The sequence below is a fragment of the Lotus japonicus genome, chromosome 3 (assembly GCF_012489685.1).
Source record: "Lotus japonicus ecotype B-129 chromosome 3, LjGifu_v1.2".
Classification (NCBI taxonomy): domain Eukaryota; kingdom Viridiplantae; phylum Streptophyta; class Magnoliopsida; order Fabales; family Fabaceae; genus Lotus; species Lotus japonicus.
In genome coordinates this window covers 61,374,503-61,383,465 of record NC_080043.1, presented here as the reverse complement: position 1 = coordinate 61,383,465, position 8,963 = coordinate 61,374,503, and the positions used below count along the sequence as shown (strand labels likewise).

Sequence of the window (8,963 nt, the reverse complement as noted above, 5' to 3'; positions counted from 1 at the left end):
AGAGAGGCACCACCATGGGTGGCCGCATGACAGAGGAGGAGATGCAAGCCCACATTGAGGCAAGGATCCAAGAGGGTATCACCCTCCGCTTGCGTGAACAAGAAGTTGAGAATGCCAACCGAACTCTTCGGGAACTAACTTCGGGGTCCATGAGCTTTGACTATCCCGGAAGTATTGTCATTCCCGAAGGAGTGGGGAACTTTGAATTAAGACCTGCGTTCATCAACATGGTGAGCCAAAGCCAATATGGTGGAGGTTCCTCAGAAGATCCTCATGCTCATATGGAGAAGTTCATCCGGAATTGCAACACTTATCGGGTGGTGAATGTTTCTTCAGAAGCAATCCGGTTGAGCATATTTCCCTTCTCTTTGAAGGACGCAGCAGAGGATTGGCTGAACTCACAACCTCAAGGGAGTCTCACTACTTGGGAAGACCTTGCAGAAAAATTCACAACAAGGTTCTTCCCAAGGTCCCTCTTGAGGAAATTGAAAAATGACATCATGACGTTCACACAATCCTCAGATGAAAATCTTTATGAGGCTTGGGAGCATTTCAAGAAGCTTTTGAGGAAATGTCCTCAACACAATCTCACTCAAGCTGAATGTGTGGCGAAGTTCTATGATGGGTTACTATATTCATCACGGTTTGGCTTGGACGCGGCTTCAAGTGGGGAGTTCGATGCTCTTCCCCCACAAGCGGGGTATGATTTGATAGAGAAAATGGCGATGAGAGCCATGAACTCCGAGAATGAACGCCAAATCCGAAGAAGTTCTTTTGAAGTGGAATCTTATGATAAGCTCATAGCCTCCAACAAGCAACTCTCCGAGGAAGTAGCGGAAATGCGGAAACATATTCAGGTTGCCAAGTCCATTGGAGCGAGAGTAACTAGTTTGGAGTGCAAATTTTGTGGTGAATCTCATGATAGTGACCAGTGTACTGTCAATGATGATGGTGGCAAGGTCAGAACATTGACTCAAGGAGGAAAAGCTCCAACCTCAGAACAAGGGCTTCTTGTCCAGCCGCAAATTGTTGTAAAGACGGTTGGCAAGAAGAGTCTTGAGGAGCTGATTGAGAGATTCATTGATCATACATCGAGCAATTACAAGAGCCATGATATGGCTATCAAGAGCTTGGAGAGTCAATTGGGACAGCTAGCAAAGCAAATGTCCGAGAATCACCAAGGTAATTTTTCTTCCGAAACTTTAACTTTGACTGAGCAAGAAAATATTGCTGTGGTTTCTACTAGGAGTGGAAGAGTGTTACATGGGCCAGAGGAGAAAATTGAGGGAGAGAAAAGTGAGGAAGCTGAGGTAGAAAGAGATGAGGGTGTTATGGAGGAAAGAGCTAGAGAGCCTACTAGGACTAGAGTTGTTAATACCCATACTCCTGAACTCCGCAAGATTCCATTTCCCAAGGCTTTGGTGAAGAAAAATTTGGATAAACAATTTTCTAAGTTCTTAGAGGTTTTTAAGAAGCTTCACATTAACATTCCTTTCTCCGAAGCCTTGGAGCAAATGCCAATCTATGCTAAGTTCATGAAAGATATCCTCAGTAAGAGAAGGAAGTTGAGTGAGGTCGATGAAACTATCTTGATGACCGAAGAGTGTAGTGCCATTTTGCAAAGGAAGATGCCTAAAAAGAGGAGAGATCCCGGGAGCTTTACTATTCCGGTGGAGATAGAGGGGTTAACTATGGTAGAAGCCTTGTGTGACCTAGGAGCGAGTATCAACTTGATGCCGCTTAGTATGTTTAAAAGGTTGAACTTAGGTGAGGTTACCCCGACTATGATTTCTTTGCAAATGGCGGATAGGTCCTTAAAAACCCCCTACGAGATCATTGAAGATGTTGTGGTTAAGGTGGATAAGTTTGTCTTCCCAGTGGATTTTGTCATTTTAGACATGGAAGAGGACTCTAAAGTTCCTCTCATACTGGGGAGACCATTCTTAGCCACTGGTGAGGCTGAGATTAAGGTGGCTAAGGGAACTCTAACTTTGAAAGTAGGTGAAGATGAGGTCCTCTTCAATATTTTTGACTCTTTGAAACACCGAGCGGATGAGGAAGTTTTCCGATGTGAAGTAGTGGATGAGCTCGTGTGTGAAGAGTTTGTTAGGATATCTATTAAGGACCCCTTGGAAACAACAATCATGGAGGGGTTAGAGATAGAGGACCAAAATCTTGAGAGGGAACTTGATTCTTTGTATCATGAGGTGAATGCTACTCTATCTCAATTAGAATCTATCTCATCTCTTGCCACCAAAAGCATTTGGAAAGAAGAGTTAACTAGGGATGAGGAGATTCCAATTGAGGAGAAGAGTGAGCTCAAGCCACTCCCTTCCTCTCTCAAGTATGCTTATCTTGAGGAAGGTGAGAATAAACATGTTATTTTGAATAGTGCTCTCACTCCCTTGGAAGAGGAGAAACTCCTCAGAGTTTTGAGGGATCACAAGTCAGCTTTGGGTTGGACTATTGATGATATCAAAGGCATTAGCCCTGCGATATGCATGCATAAAATTTTGTTGGAAGAAAATTACAAACCTATAGTCCAACCTCAAAGAAGACTTAACCCTTCCATGAAGGATGTGGTGAGGAAAGAGATAATCAAATTGCTTGACGCAGGTGTGATTTATCCAATTTCGGATAGTGAATGGGTAAGTCCCGTTCAAGTGGTTCCCAAGAAAGGAGGCATCACTGTGGTTGCCAATGAGAACAATGAGCTGATTCCCACTCGTCAAGTGACGAAGTGGAGGGTTTGTATTGACTACCGAAGGCTGAATTCGGTAACTAGAAAGGATCACTTTCCTTTTCCTTTCATAGATCAAATGCTGGATAAGTTGGCTGGGCATCAATATTACTGTTTTCTTGATGGCTATTCCGGGTACAACCAAATTTGTGTTGCACCGGAAGACCAAGAGAAGACGGCATTCACTTGCCCTTACGGCGTGTTTGCTTATAAGAGAATGCCATTTGGGCTTTGCAATGCCCCAGCTACTTTCCAAAGGTGTATGTTTGCTATTTTCTCTGACTTGATAGAGACTTGCATCGAAATTTTTATGGACGACTTCTCTGTTTTTGGTCCAAGTTTTGATGCTTGTCTAAGGAATTTAGCCTTGGTTCTGAAAAGATGTCAAGAGACCAACTTGGTCTTGAATTGGGAGAAATGCCATTTCATGGTTAGGGATGGCATAGTTCTTGGACACAAGGTGTCCGAAAAGGGGATTGAGGTTGATAGAGCTAAGATTGAAGTCATTGAAAAGCTCCCTCCCCCGACTAACATCAAGGGTATTAGGAGTTTCCTTGGGCATGCTGGATTTTATAGGCGGTTTATTAAAGACTTTTCCAAATTAGCTAAGCCTATGACCAACTTGCTCGAGAAGGAAGCACCTTTTACTTTTGATGAGAATTGTTTGAAAGCTTTTGAGTTGATTAAAGAGAGTTTGGTGACAGCCCCGGTAATTGTTGCTCCGGATTGGTCTCTACCATTTGAAATCATGTGTGATGCTAGTGATCTAGCTTTAGGGGCTGTCTTGTGTCAAAAGAAAGAAAGAGTGTTGTATGTGATATACTATGCAAGTAGAGTGTTAAATGAGGCCCAAAGGAACTACACTACAACTGAAAAAGAGTTGTTGGGTGTAGTCTTTGCTTGTGAAAAGTTTAGGCCTTACATCTTGGGTTTTAAAGTAATTGTTCATACTGACCATGCTGCTTTGAGGCATTTGTTTGCTAAACAGGACTCTAAGCCAAGGTTGATTCGATGGGTCTTACTCCTTCAAGAGTTTGACCTTGAGATCATTGACCGGAGAGGCAAGGACAATGGCGTGGCAGACCATTTGTCAAGATTGGAAGGTGGGGCGTGCAGCCCAATACCTATTCAAGAGAAGTTCCCGGATGAGAAACTCCTAGCTGTTTCCACCGAGGAACCCCTACCCTGGTATGTACACTTTGCTAATTTCCGTGTTGCTGGACTTATTCCCCATGACTTGACATGGCAGCAAAAGAAAAAATTTATGCATGATGCAAAATCTTACCTCTGGGATGACCCTTTCCTTTTCAAAATTTGTTCTGATGGAGTCATTAGAAGGTGTATCCCAGAAGTTGATTTTGAGAAAATTCTTTGGCATTGCCATGGATCAAGTTATGGTGGACATTTTAGTGGGGAGAGGACCGCTGCTAAGGTTCTCCAAAGTGGTTTCTATTGGCCTACACTGCATAGGGATAGTAGAGCTTTTGTTGAGAGTTGTGATAGATGTCAACGAACTGGTAACATCTCAAGGAGAAATGAGATGCCCCTCAAGAATATTTTGGAAATTGAGTTGTTTGATGTTTAGGGCATCGATTTCATGGGACCTTTCCCACCTTCTTTTGGTTGCCAGTATATTTTAGTGGCTGTGGATTATGTTTCCAAGTGGGTTGAAGCCGCTGCACTCTCAACAAATGACTCTAAGGTGGTGGTTGCTTTTCTAAAAAAGAATATTTTTACTAGGTTTGGTGTACCTAGGGCAATTATAAGTGATGGGGGTACCCACTTTTGCAATAGAGCTTTCGAGTCTCTCTTGGAAAAATATGGTGTTAAGCACAAAGTGTCTACCCCCTATCACCCCCAAACTAGTGGGCAAGTTGAGATTTCTAATCGGGAGTTAAAACGTATTCTTGAAAAGGTGGTAGATTCTTCCAGAAAGGATTGGTCAAGGAAAATCGACGATGCTTTATGGGCCTACCAAACCGCTTTTAAAACTCTGATTGGTACCTCTCCTTTCCATTTAGTTTTTGGGAAAGCGTGTCACTTACCTGTGGAGTTAGAACACAAGGCTTATTGGGCCATAAGGAAATTGAATTTTGATTGGAAAGTTGCTAGCGAGAAGAGACTCTTGCAATTGAATGAGCTTGATGAGTTTCGACTCCGAGCTTACGAGAATGCTAGCATCTATAAGGAAAAGACGAAGAAGTGGCATGATAGGAGAATTTTGAATAGGGAATTTGTCTCAGGGCAATTGGTGCTGCTCTTCAATTCTAGATTGAGACTCTTCCCTGGGAAGCTTAAGTCTAGATGGTCTGGACCCTTTGTGGTCAAGAGGGTGTTTCCTCATGGTGCTGTTGAGGTTGAAAACCCAGAGTCCAAGAACACTTTCACCGTGAATGGACAGAGGTTGAAAGTGTACCAAGGTGGTGAGGTGCTGAAGTTGGAAGCCATGTTTTTCAAACCTCCTTGATAAGGGGGATAGTCTACCTAAGACTATAACAATGGGCTGCTTGGGAGACAACCCAAGTTTTGTTATTTTGCTTGTTTGTTTGTTGCATTTTGCAGGGATTGAGAGCCTAAATTCTAGAGCAGGAGGTGACTCTAAGACCTCCATGGTAATTGGTAAAGAAGGTCAACTCTTTCCTTTAGTTTAGCTCATGCATCTTTTCATATCTTCCTTTTGTAGCTTTTTATTTTAAGCATGCATTGTTATTTAAGTTTTTGTTTTTGGGGTCTTTTACTTCCCTATACTCACATGCTTTAGCTATAGTTTTGCTTCCCTACTTGTGCTGGTTTGAAAATGTTTTTTGTGAATACTTGTGTTTGTTTTTGGGGATGAGTGATTGCATGTTTGGGGAAGAGAGGAGGAGACTTCGGTCTTCCGAGTGTTTCTTGAGAAAAGAGTCGAGGTGAGTCCATTAAGGGTCTATCTTTGAACCTTCACCATAAAATGTTCCTGGAGGATCCTGACTCACTTGCAATTCTTGGTTCTGCGTTGATTTCGCTCATAGCATGCTTAGTGATTCTTGCTTTATTCTTGAGACTTGTAGGATTTCTTGAGATTCTGAATTCATTGTTCGAACATTGTCTTTAGTTGTCCCATTTGAGCCTTATTGGAGAATTTGTTGTAGCCAAGTTTTTGGGACGGATGTTTGGGTGGAATATTGGGGAGTGATGGTCCTTGTTGTGTTGTTTGGAGCTGGAAGATTGAGAAATAGACTCTTGCCCCAAAAAGAAAAAATCAGTAGAGAAGAAGGAAAGAAAAAGGGCTCCTAACCAAAAGTTGGAGTTGGAAAAAAGAAAAAAATTGAAAAGGTGGGTGCAAGAGACTTGTAAAAAAAGTGTGTTGTAAGCTCCGGGGTTATTAGAAGAGGACCACACTCAGTGTGCTTGAAAGCCTAGTTTTCCCTTAGGGTCCAACCACCATCATGTTTTTCCTAGTCAATGTTTCAACCCTTTTGAAAGTCTCTTTGAATATTTGCATGCTTAATCTTTGTTGCTATTGGGTGAACGACATTCAGGACCTATGAACTTGCTTGTGTGCTCAGTGCACTAAATTAACATCTCGTCCTAGGATTCGTAGTTCTATTTGTTTCTCATGAATGGACTCTACACTCTTCTCTTTTCAAAAGATGCATGAAGTAGGTTGTTGGATCTTTCTCTTGGAACTAGCCGTGATTACTTTGTCCCCCTGTTTTTGTGAAGTATTCCTTGTTGAGAGCACTTGTTTGGGAGCATTTCTTGCGCTTGAGGGCAAGCGAGTGTTATTTACGCTCGAGGGCGAGCTGTCGTTGAGTATAGTGGTGTGATGACCCTATTTTAGTAGTGTTTTTAGGGTCATTTCTTTGATAGTTTTGAGTCTTTTTGTTGAGTCTCATGTAGTGTTTCTTGCATTCTCATGCATTTTTATCTTTTCTTTAGTCTTTATTTTGTTTTGGTAATTTAGTAGTTTTATAGGGAGTTTTCTTGCATTTTAGGTAAAGTTTAGGACTTCCATGGTTTTAAGGTGTTAATTGAAGGATCTCTTGTGATAAGAAGCTCTTTGAGCTTCTAGAATTTTCCTTGGCTTGTTGGTTAAGTTTCAGATCAGGAACTGAAGAAGGAAGAAGGCCAATAAGCTTGGAATTGATGGGAAACTTAAAGAGGATTGAAAAGAGGAGTTTCAGAAGCCAAAAAGCCCTTTTCAAGCGAGCTTGAGCGCCTAGGCGCTGGGGGATGGGCGCCTAGGCGCCAATTGGGTCCAGAGAGCATGTTTTTACATGCAATTGGCGCTCAGGCCCTCTGAATTGGCGCCTGAGCGCCCAGATTCGACATGTTTGCCTATAAATAGGCTTTTTGTCATTTCTTTTGTACCTTTTGTCATTTTTATCAATTTTTACATAAGATAGAAGAGAGAGCTTGAGTTCTGAAGCTTTGGGAGCTTTCCCTAGGTCTTATGTTCCAGGTTTTATCTTTATTTTCTAGCATGGATTTCATAGCCATGCTTGGCTAAAACCCCTTTTGCTTTGGGTTCTTTGTAAGACTTTGGATGTTTTAGCTTTCAATCCATTTCTATTCATGATGTTCTGAGTAAACCCTTGAATCTCACTTCTATGCTTTACCTTTCAAGCTTGAATGCATGCTAGCTTTTTACTTTTCTATAAACATAACGATAGTTTGTTATAGAATTGGGACTTGTGGTGAGATTACTCCTTCTATACTTGCTGCTAGGGATAGAGGAAGGGTTGGGGTTTGTTGGCCTGATTTGTATGCTTAGTGCTCCTAGCAATTGTTTAGGTTATCAAGGAATTGAACCTATCTATTGGTTAGGAAGGGTTTTCTTTACGAGGCATCGATAGATGACTATCTAGGCTAGAATATCAAGGAGAGACTCCGGATTGATTGAATAGAAAGGTTTGCTAAAACTGAATTAGTTGAACAAGAACCCAAGGGAATTTCATCTCTGTTTTTTAAATCGCCTTATTACGTGATTACTTGTCTTTTACAAACTCAAGAAACAACCAGCTTATAAAACTGAATTTTACTTGCTTTTCAACTTTGAACTGGAATCTTAAACTGAATTTGCAATCTAATTCCCTGTGGTTCGATAATTTAAAACCCGGAGGTATTCGTACACTTGCGAATTGACCAACAATCGATTAACACCGTTAGTGAATCGTTTGCTTAAATTTCAAGAAACCTGTTTCGAATTCTGAAATTCTGTCGCCGGATTCTATCTTATAATTTATATTTAGCTTATACGCATAATATAACGACGTCATATTTGTTCTAAATGTCTCACTGTTATTCTTTAGCTCAGTTTCTACTCATTTCTTGGTTCATTAATCATTTTATTTTGCCCAGAGTGATTCAATTTTATATTTTATCATTTCATAGTGTTCCCCATAATTCTTGATATAGTAATTTATCACCATTATATTTTCTCTTAACTCTATGAGTTAAATCCTTCGGTGCCTAAATCAATTAGTACCGGTTTTATAAATATCTTCTCAAAATATCTTCCCTAAATATCTAAATAATCCATCCTCATCCTCTGTGACTCACGTTCACTCCCTCCTTCTCTTTCAATTGTCACGTTTCTTTCTTTCTCTTGCAGCAGACCATAATCTTTCTTTCTTATTCTTCTTCTTCTCTATTTCTATATATATATATATATATATCTGGTACCACTCTCTTTCTCACTTGTGACTTTTCCTTCTTTTCTTCATAATATCTTTCTCTCTTCTTCTTCTGCAGACTTCTCTTTCTCTTCTTCTTTTCTTTTCTTTTATTCCTTGCAACACTTTTTCCTTTCTTTTCATTTATTTTGCTGCAGCTCACCAATTCTTTCCACTTATTCTTCCTCTCTTTTCTTTCCCCTGGGCAGCATAAAAAAACGCACATCATGCTCCCTTTTCCTCCCTCACGTGATTCCTCTCTTGTGCAGCACCATCATCTTCATCTTCCAATTTTATGTAAAACTTCTTCTCTTTTCTTTGCTTATCTTTTAGTCAATTAAATTTACCCTTTTAGTTTCCACACCTAGTATCTTCATTAAAGTTATGACTATGGAAAAGATCTAGTGAACCATGGTTTTCATTTCCAAAAAGGTTGAGTTATTATCTTTGTAATAATTTCAATTAGAGCTTTTTCCAAAGTGCTTTTACCAATGTTATTTCCCATCACCGGACCTATAGATTTCACCGATTAGTTTTCTAAAAAGTTGTTTTTTGAGTTAAGTGATTTT

General features: G+C 40.5%; 1 non-coding gene across 1 annotated transcript; it reads right to left on the bottom strand.

Moving 5' to 3' along the window:
* Window positions 1-482: 482 nt before the first annotated feature.
* LOC130709614 (small nucleolar RNA R71) lies at window positions 483-589 on the bottom strand. The gene has a single exon (XR_009010093.1). It is a non-coding gene; the product is annotated as a small nucleolar RNA R71 (small nucleolar RNA).
* Between the last annotated feature and the right edge of the window lie 8,374 nt (window positions 590-8,963).